Source organism: Oratosquilla oratoria, chromosome 7 (genome assembly GCF_046742065.1).
Source record: "Oratosquilla oratoria isolate Oo_2021 chromosome 7, ASM4674206v1, whole genome shotgun sequence".
Lineage (NCBI taxonomy): Eukaryota > Metazoa > Arthropoda > Malacostraca > Stomatopoda > Squillidae > Oratosquilla > Oratosquilla oratoria.
The window spans coordinates 75,507,109-75,523,105 of NC_134783.1; the positions used below are offsets into that span (position 1 = coordinate 75,507,109).

The 15,997-nt window shown below is 38.9% G+C and overlaps 2 protein-coding genes across 10 annotated transcripts in view; one reads left to right on the plus strand and one right to left on the minus strand.

Moving 5' to 3' along the window:
* Window positions 1-8,152, minus strand: part of LOC143027220 (ubiquitin carboxyl-terminal hydrolase 25-like) — a 35,656-nt gene extending 27,504 nt beyond the window's left edge. The window contains exons 1-2 of one of the 7 annotated variants that reach the window (XM_076188415.1): window positions 8,088-8,146; window positions 2,717-2,950 (exon numbers count right to left, since the gene is read on the minus strand). The gene's annotated coding sequence lies outside the window, so the exon portion shown is untranslated. Of the gene's footprint in view, window positions 1-841; window positions 922-2,716; window positions 2,951-7,600; window positions 7,705-8,075 lie in introns of those variants that run through there. The other 6 variants (XM_076188416.1, XM_076188412.1, XM_076188414.1 and 3 more) reach the window with 6 other exon arrangements.
* Window positions 8,153-8,170: 18 nt separating this feature from the next.
* Window positions 8,171-15,997, plus strand: part of Smyd5 (SET and MYND domain containing, class 5) — a 109,465-nt gene continuing 101,638 nt past the window's right edge. For 2 of the 3 annotated variants that reach the window (XM_076188424.1, XM_076188426.1), the window contains exon 1: window positions 8,171-8,294. The gene's annotated coding sequence lies outside the window, so the exon portion shown is untranslated. Of the gene's footprint in view, window positions 8,295-8,412; window positions 8,433-15,997 lie in introns of those variants that run through there. The other variant, XM_076188425.1, reaches the window with a different exon arrangement.

Below are 15,997 nucleotides of genomic sequence, written 5' to 3' on the forward strand. Positions count from 1 at the left end.
ATGTTTACGGTAGCGTCTTTTCCCGAGGTTAATACTTACATGTCAGCCCCTAATCCATTGCCTTGTGCTAAAATGTATGTAAACATATATGAGATGCAGTATGTAAGCCCTTTGCCAAAATAAAATATGTAAAAAAAAAAATCAATCCGAGTTGAGAACGTATCCCCCTTTTTCCCATAGGTTCAATAGTTCGATATATGCGAATTCGTTATATGCGGGGGGTCCGCGGAACGGAACCCCCGCATATAACGAGAACTACCTGTATATATATATACACACATACCTATGCATTTATTTATGTATTTTATATATTATTTACATTATTATAGTATATCATTATTATGATTTTTTGCATCCGACCGAGATATGGACCAAAAGGTCTCCTGTTGGCATGCTCTGCCTTTGTAATCCTTTGTTATATAATAGTTAAGAAAAAAAATAAAAATAAATAATAAATATATATATATATATATATATTAGTGATATTATTCATGAAGAACAGATCATCAAGATGATGGGTGAGCGTGAACAGCAAAACATTATGGATTACATTCATGGAATAGCACACAATCTAAGCCTTTAATTTTCTTTATTTATTCTTTCAGCAAATTTCAAAACCAACTGTTGTGATTCATTTTTAATTATGCATTTATATCTGATCTTTCATTCATTGTGAATTTATATCTTATAGGGGAAAAAAATACTTTTTTGACTATTCACCAATATTGACATTTATGAAAATAAAAGATAATTTTTCTATGTCAGGATTTTGGCAGTTGGGATAATGGGTGTTGGGATTATGGTAGTTAGGTTTTGACCTAGACCCATACAAAGAACATACTCAAAAGATGTGCCTACTGAACTAAAGGCAAAATGCAGAGTCCCAGACTCTTGTGTACTTGTGTGCTCTCTCACTAACAAGATCATGTTCCTCAACAGCATGTGTAAACAATGCCTGCAGAGAAAGGAAAATGGCCAATTAGATGACACAAATCCATGTGTTCATATGTAATTATGCATAAATCTTATGACATACTTTATGTGTACACTATTACTATTATGTTTGTGCATAAATATGCTTGCATGTTTTTATTCTTATGTACATTCAAAATATGTGCATTCTTGTTACTAAAGGCACTTCACACTGGCCTATTGCACTATGAGTATATCCTCATCTTACTAGACGTTCTCCAATGGCAAATTGAACACCTGTTCTTTGAGCATAGGGGCTATTTCCTTCCTAGAAGGAACAGTCAAGTAGTACAATTGTAACATGAGAGGTTAAGCCACACTGTTCTAGCTACTTCAGTGCTGCCTCGCCACCAACCCATGCTTCCCATCTTTCATATGTAAAGCATGAATGCATTTGTAACTACAATATTCACCATCCTATAAAATATATGGAATATGTTGTCCTGATCATATCTCTGTCCTGGATAAGTGAAAGAACACTGCTCTTATTAGGGTATCTTACCCTGATCAACTGTTCACTTCACATTAGTGACAGGTCAATACATGGGTTAAGGTTTGACCTAATCATCTGCTTGTATTACATTAGGAGTCATCAGGTTGATGGGGTTGTCAGTGTTTCAATCTTAACTTCACTGATGATGTGAGCATGTTTCCTTTTCTTGGGAGTTAAGATAAGCAAAGTAACACCAAGGAAAGGTATTTTACATAGTTGAATTTTACAGGACGAGAGCTATGCTCGTAGTGACCTGTTTTCGTATCTCTCCACATCCAATTTATTCTTAAAATCTTGTATAGTTTTGGCACTCATTGTTTCTCCATTTAGTTTGTTCCAGACATCAATCACTATATGTGGGAAGCTATTCTTTTTCAAATCTCTTCTGTAACTGTCCTTCTTTAGCTTCTTTTCATGTCTCGTTTCTCTTCTGTCCCATTTTAATAAGTCATCTCTATCAAGAATTTCCATCCCTTTCATAATTCTGTAACTGGTCAACAAATCACCTCTTTCTCTTCTCTGTTCCAGTGTTGATAGATATAATTTCTCCAATCTTTGTATGTCAAATTTGATAGTGTATGTGTGAGTAAATTTTGACGCAGCCCGGAGGGATTTCTCCCCGTCCTCTCCTTATATGCAAAGGGGGACGGAGAGGGGGGGTCGCCGATTAAATGAAGCGGCCTTGCTGTGGATGTACTGTGTCTTGCGACACTGCTTCTGACCCAGGGCGGTGGGTGGGGTGCAGGGATGACCCGTCATCCAAGAGGTGCTCAGATGAGAGGAAGGGTGGGAGGGGTGTGGAGTGTATTTGGGGATGAAATGGGTGGGAGTGTTTTTATGCCTTTCCCTTTTTGGCTACCTCCCTTGGAAGGGGGAAAAAGCCTTGGTATATGTATGTATGTATGTATGTATGTAGGTGCCACTTTTGTTGCTGCTCTTTGAATTCTTTCTCACTGAGTGGAAAGGCAAGATGGAAGCATATATAATTAAAGCATGTAGGGTCTATGTGCATGTTGTGTAGTAGGGCTATCCTGCAAATTTCCTGGATTTTGTTGGTGTTAGGGTGGTGGCACACAAGACTAGCATACTTTGAATACAAATTACTTCGGTAACAATATTCCAGACTTCTGTTAGAACATCTCAATATATTGTCTAATATTCATATAGGTTTAATTTCTCTTATCATTCTGCTTCTCACAATATGATGCAAGAGTAATTTCACATTTGAAAATCTGATAAAAAAAATCGTACCTGAAGTTATTTCTACTCGAAGTAGCAACAGCAAGTAGCATGCTAGCAAAAAATGCCTAGTGTGCCACCACCTTCACTGTAGCATGAAACTGACTCTCTCTTTCTAAACCTTCCCCCAACTAGATGACTTTCAGAATCATCTTCTAGATGGATGGCAAGTTCTGCTTTCTTGTTCACGAGTACTACCAGCTTCTTGTCATTCACTAGATCTGACCATCTCTTCACACTGCCATTCTGGTATAAACAAAGAAAATGCAAAAAATACTTATTTATATGATCTGGATGAAAACCAAATAAATAAATAAACAAAATACTAAATAATTAACAACTATTACAAACTATATATCTCATATGTAGTGTAATACCCTGCAGCCTCCTGTGTAAAACTACTAGTTATAGGACTAAAGAATGACTAATTAGACAACCTGTTATTGTGTTCAGAAAAACTGTCCACACTACACAATAGTGTATTAGTATCATGCACATTTACCCTGGGATCAATTGTACTCAGGGATGTCAATATAAGGTGATGGAAATGTGGGAATGGGGGGGAAGTATCCTGTTGCTATAAGGTTTAGTTAGTCAGTGATGAATGAAAGAACCAAAGTGTCTAGTTTGGATATTTTCAGGAATATACAAATATGAATTTGAAAATTCATAGCACTCTGGTGCCACAACAACACACATTTCCTATGTAGAGCCATCAAAAGGATGAGGATGAGGAGGAAGAATAGGAGGAGAATGAATAGAAGGTGGAGGAAGAAGAGGAGGAAGAGGAAGACAATTGGAGACTAAGAGGCAGGACCTTGAACGCACAGCTTCTGTCCTATGTACCCATACTTCAATAAGGTACAAACACACCTTCATCCACATCTACACACAAAAGTTAGGTACATACATACATATACCAAGGCTTCTTCCCCCTTCCAAGGGAGGTAGCCAAAAAGGGAAAGGCATAAAAACACTCCCACCCATTTCATCCCTAAATACACTCCACACCCCTCCCACCCTCCCTCTCATCTGAGCACCTCCTGGATGACGGGTCATCCCTGCACCCTGCCCACCGCCCTGGGTCAGAAGCAGTGTCGCAAGACACAGTACATCCACAGCAAGGCCGCTTCATTTAATCGGCGACCCCCCCTCTCCGTCCCCTTTTGCATATAAGGCGAGGACGGGGAGAAATCCCTTCGGGCTGCGTCAAAATTTACTCACAGTTAGGTACAATAACATTTTAGTAAGAAAAGACCCATGAGTGTTCCTCCTTTCCTATATCCTACAATTGGGTAAATTCAATTAGGTAAACACACACACACACATATATATATATATATATATCTAAAGAAAGCTATTTTCCATAACTTATGTGATCAATTATGTACCATTTCCCTACCACCCAAAAATCTAAGCAGAAAACATATAACCGCAAATCTATGGAAACACAAACCTACACCATAAAAGGCAATAATCACTATTACTAAGAATTATGATAATATGGTAAAAATTTATACAAATAATAACAGCCTCAATGTTTGTGTTAATATATAAAGCATTTTAAACGAGGGGTGGAGTAAAAGTATTTCTGACACAAATTATCCCTACACACACAATTTCATTAAAATATGTCACTAATATACATACTAAAAAGTAAAACTTGATTACACTCACTAGTCTTTTCACAAACAAATGCAATGATATCTTCAGATATCATAATTCATGTACGAGGTATAAGCAGACACAGCATTTTATATATCTAATGTGCAGGATATTGATATGGCAGCCATACTCAAAATTATCATGGCTAGGTTCTAGGCTAGGAGTAGGGCAGTTTTCTGAGCACGTGCAAATGCAACATCACCACTTACATCACTGCTGTATTCACAGCCGGTCATTCTAGTAAATAAAGCATTATTGATTATACCAATTGTTCTGTATTCACTATTTATGATCAGCTATTAAATTAACCAAACATATTAACCTAACCTAACAGAGCTTACAATAATGTTCTTGTTCATAGGTTTGAACTGCATCCTGTAACTCTTCAAATGAAATAAATTTAGAATTAACTTCAAATTTCACCCAGAGCGGCTCATCAACTTTAGCCATTTGGAATTTATAACTTGAGGCGGTCTCACTAATTGCTGAACAAACCGAACAAAACCGAGAAAAGCCGAACAAAACAACAAAACCCAAACAAGGACGGGTTTTGCTCAAATGCATACTTCTATATATATATATGGTTGCATTATTTGAACTATTTTCGTTAAAATGTGTGATTTCCATGTAATATGATCAAAGAGAACTTACGTTTTTATCCTCTGCAAAATTACCGAACACAGCTACGATTCGTCCAGCCCGCCGTCTATGATCACTGGTGATATGGATCAAACTACACTCTTTTAAGTTTCTTACTGTTGTGTTAAATTACATGAAAATCACACATTTTAAAGAAAAGAGTTTAAATAATTCAACTATATGCTGTCTATTACACTAATAACACAACAGTAAGAAACTTAAAAGAGTGTAGTTTGATCCATACCACCAGTGATCATAGACGCAGGCTGGACAAATCGTAGCTGGGGTCTGTAAAATTGCAGAGGATAAAAATGTAAGTTCTCTTTGATCATATTACATGGAAATCACACATTTTAACGAAAATAGTTCAAATAATGCAACCATATATTGCTTGTTTGCGAAAACGTCGTAATAACTCAATATCGAATTTTTCAGGAGAGGCATTTTAAAGTTTCTAAACGCTCTCAATATTATAAAAAGCCCTCAAACACCATAGGTGGAAAAAATTTTGGAGCATCAAATACGCCTCTAAAGTTTATAGAAGTTGAAACAATCATAATCTTTACTAAGTCTAAAATATTTGTTGGAACAAGTTGGAACATGTAAGGTTATGTCGTTGGGACATTTAGCACTCCCTAGCGGTCAATGTTTAGCTACAGATATGACACTGTTACCAAAAAAATCCGTGTTTGAAGATGAATATGTCTGTATACCAAAAAAATCCGTGTTTGAAGATGAATATGTCTGTATAGATAACTAAAAAATTCAGTTTTTTGAGTTATGACGACCTTTTCGCAAACAAGCGATATATATAGAAGTGTGCATTTGAGCAAAACCCGTCCTTGTTTGGGTTTTGTTGTTTTGTTTGGGTTTTGTTGTTTTGTTCGGCTTTTCTCGGTTTTGTTCGGTTTATTCGGCAATTAGTGAGACCCACTTGAGGTGGGCGGAGCCGCGTAAGTGGAACTGTTCAATCATACTCAGAAGTGTGCTGTACTCCTAGCCATGAAAATTTAGAGTACAGCTATAGGTAGGTCAAACACCACCAGAGGCGCCACCGTCGATGAGGAGCCCAATAGCGCGTCATTTTATGCGCACGCCATGCAAACGGCCAAATTTACATACCGCCGGATATTTCATTCATACAAATGTTATACGAGTGTATTTACTACGATCGTAGTAAATTTCAAACAATTACATCATCAGTTACATGTCGGTACATAAAAACATAAGATAAACATGGCGGCTTGCATTCAGCAGTAAATCGAAAATTGGTTTATGTTTCAGCGTAAAAAATGAGCTAAATAAATTCAGAGTGCGGACAACTAACCAAAAATAACGAAAACTACTAGTCTCGCTGATTATTCTTATACCAAAATAAAGGCAGCGTGATACGGTAGAGCTGAGAAATCGGTGGTACAAATTAGTTTTTTTATTCTATCGGGTCGGATTATCGGATAACAACATCAACATCCATCCCGCCATCTTATCAAACTTCACTCTATTAAGTTTCTTACTATTATGTTATTAGTGTAATAGACTTATAGTTGAATTATTTGAACTATTTTCTTTAAAATGTGTGATTTTCATGTAATTTGATCAAAGAGAAGTTACGTTTTTATCCTCCGTAATATTACGGACCACAGCTACGATTCGTCCTGCCCGCTATGATCACTGGTGGTATGGATCAAACTACACTATTAAGTTTGTTACTATTGTGCTATTAGTGTAATAGCTTGCATATAGTTGAATTATTCAAACTATTTTCTTAAAAATGTGTGATTTTAATGTAATTTGACGGTATTCGTAGCTGTGGTGGGTAATTTTGCAAAGGATAGAAACGTAATTCTATGATCAAATTACATGGAAATCACACATCTTAGAGAAAATAGGTCAAATAATGCAACCATATATTAAATTTTTATATAAAATTGTGCCTGTCAGTAAAAACCGTCATTGTTTACGTTTGATCGGCGATTAGTCAGACCGCACGTTTCGGCCCGATTTTCTGGGAAAAAATAGGCCCGATTTAATTCCATTCAAAATGCAATATCTCGAGAACTAGGACAGCTAGATGGATAATTCAAATTCCATTATACTCGTAGCGATTTTTTGCATCCCATGAGAACTACTTCAGCTCAAATATCAGGAATTTCATTTTCATGTTGACCTAGCTAACAGCTACCATACCTCTAATCAGTTCATTTATCTAATGATAATATACTGTATTATGACCTAAATAGTAAATATAAAAGATACTCCTTGGAAGTGATACAATTACAGATTAAAAATTTTCAACAAATTTGCACCAAAAGACGATCATCCAAACATAAGAGGCCAGCCTGAAGCTGAAAAAAAACTAGGCACAAAATTATAAGGCAAAAATTTTTACTACAAGAATTGTTAAGAACTGCAATACTTGTCCAGAAGTAGTAGTTATGAACTTATGAGCCAGTGCAAATTCTCTTCTGCCATGTTGAAACTTAACAATATAGAAAATGCACCTACTAGGAGTTCTGACATCCATGTCTCTACACATTAACTAAAAATAATCATGATTCCACAGAAGAAAGTCAAAGTGAATGACAACTTAACTGTTGACCTGATAATCAGCCAAGCAGGTCACATGCATGTAGGTTGTCTGGTTGGCAATAGTTAAGAGGACAGACACTCACTATCATTGCATTTTTGAAAAGCTGACACAAGTATCGAACTATAACAATGGAAATAGTACGACTTAATAACAATTAAAGAAATTCTGTATGATCAATCACAAAAAATAAACTGCGTGGTAAATACACCGTATGTCCACAATCACTGGAAACTTCACAAAATGGTACATCCTGATAACAATTAATGAAATAAAACATTATCGTGTATATAAACGATCACATCTTCGACTGAAGAATCAATTTTCCTTTAACATCATAAGGTCCCAAGTTCCTTATTATCGGAAATGACATTATTAACACATGAGAAAAACTTGCATTTTCTAACAACTTCCTCTTTTTATTTCAAATTATGTACATTTCCTACGACACGATTGTATGCACAAAGTACACCATATTACATCAGAAAGTACCGAAAATGGCAGTAAGTATAGTTCCACGGGACGACGACGATAATAGCGTTCACCAAAACATACCTGGGTTGTAATACGTAAGACAAGAGAGGAACCAGATGCGCAATTTTCCAAAACAAAAAACACTGTAGGGACTTGACTACCACTCCCATTCGCCTATTTCTGCTGATGTGCAGGAAAGGCACACTTTCTTTTGCATGAAATAAGGTACTTCTAGGACTCTAAGTTCCATTTGTGCTTCTTAGTTTGATGGTCACTCTCGAAAAACAGAGAAATTAAGGTTTTAGAGTATCCACGTGCATCAGATATCGAATAATTCAAAGTAGTTTGCGAGTGCATATCATGGTAATTTTGTTTAACATGATCAATTGTTTTTATTTGTGCATACCTTTAATGTGCATGTGTGGCTGCTTATCACTGTGTATCACGTCTACATGTAAGCTGAGTATATTTTGTAACACGATAATGTTGTGCAGTCCTTCAAGTCTTGAATCTTGATGGAGAATAGCCTTTTTACAGACATGACTTTGGTAGAAGGACTTATCTCTAACTAGCCTGTGACACCAGTTCTTCACTAATTATACTCCAGGGGTGTTGCCCTAATTAGGTGGGCAACGCTTTTTTCCTAGTTTTTTCATATACCCTAGACCAGTAAGATGAACATTATAAATATATTTACATTTTTGCAAGGTAAATAAGTTTATGTTGTACTATTATACAGAAAGTGTAATAACATTGAACACTTTTATTGGGGGTGTCTGTTCCAGTAATGCGCAAATGCATATTTTACTTTTTTCTTTTATTCCATTCGAAAGATCTATTTTTTCAATGGAACGGTTATGTTAGGAGCTATTGGATAATATAAGTTTCATGTTAGATATCCTTCTTTGCATGTTTCTGGAATTTTACCCCTATTTATGTGTGTCCCTAAGTTTAGGCAACCTTGGCAACCTTGTTGAAATTTTAGGTGGCCTCACCACGGCCAGTCTGGGGACCCACCGCTTCCACACCTCTGCTCGCACTTCAGGTATTGAAGCTGATCAATGATGGAGTTTGATGCAGCTTCTCCTGAAGTCAGGCCGTGTCCGTGTGGTATGGGAGGCTCATCGGGTAACAATGCCAAAAACTTGTCTAACCTCCTCTTGAAAGCCTCGGTGCTGGCTCCTTTCAGGTCTCTAATGTCTCTGGGTAGACTATTGAAGAGATGTGGTCCAGCACTGAAAAAGCTCTCTGCCTAGATTGTTTTTATGCATTGAGAGCAACTGCTTACAGCTTTCCTTGCACAGGTCCTACCAAATCTAGGGTGATGTTGTGCCCTGAAGTCTCCTGGTGATGGGTTTGGTACAGTGCCCTCAAGTATCTTTTAGGTATATATAATGATGTAATGCTCTCTGCGTCTTTGGAGAGAGTATAATTGGAGGTTTTTCAGCCTCTCCCAGTAGTTGTTTGAGTCTCTGTCAATCCTCCTGGGAAATATTCTTTTAACCTGTTCCAGCTCTTGGTTCTCATTGATCTTATGTGGCGACCATAGCTGTGCAGGCATACTCCATCTTTGACACCATGAGGGTCTTCCATAGAGGTAACAGGTGCTCTGGTGCTCGGGTTTTGAAGGTTCGTAGAAGCCACCCACTCATTTTTCTACAAAATTTTGCAGTTTGGGCTATGTGCTCTTTGAAATTACAATCATTGCTCACCCAAACTCCCAGGTCTTTGAGTGCCTCTTTTTCCTCTTATTTCCTCTCCCACTTTGTATGTAAAATTTCTGTGATCCATGTTTAGACCATATTTCAATACCTCAAATTTATTGTGGTTAAATTTCATGTTATTGACATCTGACCACTCACAAATCTGCATCCTCGACAGTACATATTGCTCGGGATATTCTAGTGTCATCCGTGAATGATTTCACCTTTGAGTCAGCTATATCTTTGTCCATGTCACTGACCATGATTAGGAATAAGAGTGGTCTGAGTACTAAACCTTATGACACTCCACTAACCACTGTCAAGTCTTCGGAGTATGTGCCTTCCACTACCACTTTCTATTTTCTGTTATGAAAAAAGTCTCTGAGCCAAATACCGAGCTTATCATTTACGATCACTGTCGAGTCTTTGAAGTGTGTGCCCTCCACTCCCACTTTCTGTTTTTTATTATGAAGAAAGTCTCTGAGCCAAATACCGAGCTTACCATATATGCCACACTTTTTTACTTTGTGTAGTAAGATCCCGTGATCCACCTTGTCAAACACTTTTGCAAAGTCCAGGTACACTACATCTATGTTCTCCCCACTTGCTACTATCTCGAGTACATTTGCATAATGGTCCAGGAGTTGGGAGAGGCATAATCTACCATTGCGAAAGCCATGCTGGCCTGGGTTGAACTGGCCAGTCCTTTCCAAAAATTTTACGATGGACCTCTGAAATACTCTCTCAAATACCTTGATGATGTGGAAGGTGAGGGAAACAGGCCTGTAATTGGATACCATACCCCTTGAACCACCTTTGAAAATGGGGGTAATTAGGCCTTCTTTAAGTGCTGATGGTATGGCACCTTCCTCCAGTGATTTTCTCCATATTATACTGATTAGAGTAGCTATTGCCTTTTTACACTTCTTTAAGAATGCTGCAGGTAGGTTGTCTGGGCCTGCTGCTGAGTTTGGTTTGAGTTCATTGATGGCCTCTAATGTCCTCTGATGTAAATTCTATGTCTTTTAAACAATTTTTGTTCATCCCATCTGTTTCAAAGAAATCTGCTGGGTTTCTTACCTCTTCTTCAGGTACCAGTACAATAAACACAATTTTGTACTGTCTTACCAGCATATCTGCAATCATGGCTGGGTCATTCACTAGTTCACCATTGTCTTTTTCAAGTGGACCAATTTTAACCTGTGTCTTCAGTTTCTTTTGTGTGTATGCATGAAAATATTTGGGATTTACTTTTATCACCTCTATTACTTTATTTTCTTCATTTGGAGATAGGGTTGATGAAAGAATATTAGGATGGTTTGGACACATGGAAAGAATGAGTGAAGAAAGACTAGTAAAAGAGGTATGGAAGGCAGATGTGGAGGGAGTGAACATGAGGGGACGTCCTAGGATGAGGTGGATGGATGGGGTGAAGGGGGCTTTGGGGAAGAGGGGAATGTCTGTTGAGGAAGGAAGGGAGAGGACGGAAGACAGAGGTGAGTGGAGAATGGTTGTATATGGATGATGTTGTGATTGCATGAGGAGGAATGGGCGGGGGGTGAGGTAGTATGTGTGAGTAAATTTTGACGCAGCCTGAAGGGATTTCTCCCCGTCCTCTCCTTATATGCAAGGGGGGACGGAGAGGGGGGGTCGCCAATTAAATGAAGCGGCCTTGCTGTGGATGTGCTGTGTCTTACGACACTGCTTCTGACCCAGGGCGGTGGGCAAGGTGCAGGGATGGCCCGTCATCCAGAAGGTGCTCAGATGAGAGGGAGGGTGGGAGGGGTGTAGAGTGTATTTAGGGATGAAATGGGTGGGAGTGTTTTTATGCCTTTCCCTTTTTGGCTACCTCCCTTGTAAGGGGGAAAAAGCCTTGGTATATGTATGTATGGTCTTCATATATCCTCTTGTTTTTCATGTGTAGTGTATGAGTGGATGCAAATATCCCTATTACAATACTATTTAACATTGTGCTGCTTATCTTATTTAACTAATAACATTTATTATAAATTTTAATTCCATGCATACACAAATAGGCTTGCACCCCACCCCTACTCATCCCACTTCCATTGGTCATCTATTACCCTTTTATCTTAGCTCCTTGTGGATGAAGGGTCATCCTTGTCCATTGCCCACTACATGGGTGAGATGCAATGCAGTAAGATATAGTACACACAATACAAGTAGGAACATTTGTGGTACACTATAATATTCATATTACAATGCTGATTTAACATTGTGCCACTAATGTTATTTATTCAATGGATAAAATAAATTATGATCCTTCTGCTTAATTCTATCTATATACAGTATAAGCTCTTTTAACCGACACGAGTGGGACCAAAGACGTGCTGGAAAGGGGAAATCCCGGTTACAAGGAGGAACATTAAAAAAATACATTTATTGCCTTTATTCATAGAGTACTTAAATAAAATTCATTCAATGGCTTCACTTTTGTTATTTATTTACCAGTATATTCATATTTATTCATCTTTATTTATTTTCATGAAATCACGTATGTCTCTTTGTTTAGAATATTTGTCTCTGCATTAAAAATAATTTTGAAGACGGTGAAGAGACATCATGTCGTGAGTCCCCATGTAGGTGCACTGCTCTGCAAACTTGATAAATGTTGCCAATCCTTTAGCGGTATCCTTCCACGTTACTCTTGGCTCTGGGTCATCTTCCTCTTCACTATCAGCCTCTGTTTCCTTACCATGCTTCTCCTCAATCACTGCCTGAATGATTTCATCGTCAGTTAGTGTGGGGGTGATAGCTTCGTCATTGTCGACCTCCATCCACTCCTGAAGAGCTTCATCAGTGACGCTAAGCTTAGCACTACCACGCATATCCTTCAACTCAGCCATCACTGCCTTCCTTTGCTGTTGGTATGTGTTTGTGTGTTGAGAGAGTTGCTAATAGACAGTTGTATGCTTAATATCAGGCGTCTTATTACAGTGGGCACTGGGCCTGACGGAGCGGCGGGATTTGTGGGAGATGGTGGGAAAGATGCGCGCTACCTCTGGCAGCGGCGGGAGTGGCGCGGGAATTTTAAATTTTATTTTTTCAAATTTTTACATTTTTATACAAAACTGTTATTTCCTCGTGAATAATATGCCGGTTATAAGAAGGAGCCGGATACGAGAATAACGGATAAAAGAGCTTTTACTGTACCAACACAATAGACTTCTCCCCCCTCATATGGGAGGTAGCCAGCCAAGTGATGTACCCACCCTCACCCATCCTACTCCTATCTGTCACCCATTTCCCTTTTGTCTTAGCTCCTTGTGGAAGAAGGGTTATCCTTGTCCCTTGCCCACTGCCTGGGCGAGAGGCAATGCAGCAACTGAGCAAGAGAGTACACACAATACAAGTAGAAATATTTGCTGTACCATTATAGTACAATAATTAATATCTGCTGAACAGGGAAGGGAGAAGGTAGGACATAGGTGTGAGTCGAGAGTGGTTGTGTATGGATGATATTTTGATACAGCACAAAGAGGTTTCTCCCCATCTTCTTTATTTTCTGCATGAGGGGACTAGGAGGGAGGGTCTCTTAGTTGATGAAGCGGCCCTGCTGTGGCTGTACTGTATCTTGCTGGTTTGCCTGTGACCCAGGCAATGAGCAGGAAATGGCTCTTCATCTACCAGGAGCTAAGATGAAAGGGAAACAATGGGTGGTGGATGGGAGTGGAGTGGGTGTGTGCCTTGGCTGGTTACTTCCCATATAAAGGGGAAAAGGCCCTTGGAATATAGATATTGATAGTGTGTGTATGTATTTACCTAATTGTATTATACAGGAAGGAGCAATGCTTGTTGGATCCCCATTTCCTATTCTCTGAATTTTTAACATAGCTAAACTCAGATTCATGTATGGTTCCAACTTAATCTCTTTGATTTCTAATTATCATATTTAACTTTGAACTCATGTATTGTTTGGGCTTCGGTTTTATCACCTTCTAAGCTTTTCCACATATTACATCTATGTGTAATAAAACCATTTGGAAAATAAAATGAAAGGTGACCAAATGTTTTCATCTATTTAAGACATTTTCAAAGTAAGGAAACAGTGACAATATATATACAAAGGAAGCACACTAAGGGGGAATTAGGACAGGTCCATTGTGACCTCACTCTCTCAGCATTGCCGGACATTTGAGCCACCTACTGTCAACAATTTTGTATGTTATAAAGTTATCTAATTTACACATTCCCATACTCATATTCATGTTGTTCTCAAATGAAGCTTTAATATAATATGATTCTATGATATTTCTCTCTTTAATGTCCTTAAGACAATTTTCTTTGCATTATCCCAATCAATACAATGATTAAAATCCCTTAAATGCAAAACAACCCACTTGAAACTTGCCCTGTTCTGATGTTATATTTATGTTGATTCATTCTCTGTTTTAAATCCTTGCCTGTTTGTCCAATCCGCATAACCTCCCACAGTGCCTTTCTGTGGGTAAAAGTAAGGTGATGAGATGTACAAGGGGTGACAGTGGCAGTAATCTGGAAGTGAGCATTAAGGGAGAGCAACTGGAGGAAGTGGATAGTTTTAGATATTTGGGTGCAAATGTGGCAGGAAAGGGTGGAGTGAAGGTGGAGGTAGAATGTAGATTGAGAGAAGCGAGTAAATGCCTTGGTGGTTTAAAAAGTGTAATGAGGAATAGGAATCTGGGAATGGATGCTAAGAGGAGACTGTATGAAGGAGTGATTGTGCCAACAGCACTGTATGGAGCAGAAACATGGAACATGAGAGAGGAAGAGAGAAGGAACTTGAATGTGTTTGAGATGAAGTGTCTGAGAAGTATGATGGGGGTTACTAGGCTAGATAGAGTGAGAAATGAGGAAGTGAGGAGGAGAACAGGGGTGGAAAGGGAGCTGGGAGATAGGGTGGATGAAAGAGTATTAGGATGGTTTGGACACATGGAAAGAATGAGTGAAGAAAGACTAGTAAATGAGGTATGGAAGGCAGATGTGGAGGGAGTGAACATGAGGGGACGTCCTAGGATGAGATGGATGGATGGGGTGAAGGGGGCTTTGGGGAAGAGGGGAATGTCGGTTGAGGAAGGACGGGAGAGGACAGAAGACAGAGGTGAATGGAGAATGGTTGTATATGGAAAATGTTGTGATGCATGAGGTGGATTGGATGGGGGAATGGGGCTGAGGTAGTGTGTGTGAGCAAAAATGTTTGACTCAGCCCGAAGGGATTTCTCCCCGTCCTCTCCTTTATATGGGGGGACGGAGAAGGGGGGTCACCGATTTAATGAAGCGGCCTTGCTGTGGATGTGCTGTGTCCTGCGACACTGCTTCTGACCCAGGGCAGTGGACAGGGTGCAGGGATGACCCGTCATCTAGGAGGTGCTAAGATGAGAGGGAGGGTGGAGGGGTGTGGAGTGTTTTTTGGGATGAAATGGGTGGGAATGTTTTTGTGCCTTGTCCTTTTTGGCTACCCCCCTGGTAAGGGGGAAAGGAGCCTTGGTATATGTATGTATGTTTGTCCAATATAATTAAAGTTACAAGTTTTGCAAGGGATACTATAAACACAGCCTTCACTACAAACAGGTGAATTTTTAATATACCTGCATTTAACAGTGTTGTTATTTTTAAAGACAGCTTGAACACCAAATTTATTAAAAGTATGAGTTAAACTAACAAAATTCTGATGAAAAGGGAGGTTTAAAATATTCTTAAAATTGAATTGCTGATTATGAGTAAGATCATTAAAAGATTTCTTTCCTGTGTTTTGAGCTATGTCAATTAAATGTTTTGGATATTTCAATTTATTACCAATGTCACAGGGTCAAGAGGGTTGCTACCTGCACGCCGATACACGTTTCCACCCCTATTGCCAGTCACAGTAAAGGTGGACTCATTGGTCCAGAGAATATCCAGCCACTTGTCATCATCCCACTGAAGATATTTCTTGCAAAACTCGACCCTATGACGCCTCTGGTTAAGAGTGAGAAGAGGCTTCTTCATCGGATGGTGGCTTCTGTACCCATGCGGCGGCTAACTGTTCGCACACTAACCTCCCCAAAGAGTCCCGGGTTACTTTCTTTTATTTTTCTGGTGGTAACATGTGGATTATGCTCTAACTGTCTCTTGATAACATTAGTAGCACGAGAAGATGTCTTTTTGGGGTACTTTTTCCTTGGTTTGTTACCAGGTGTGTCACAGCCACCTTCCTTCTTAACCCCTTTGATACGATGACGCCTA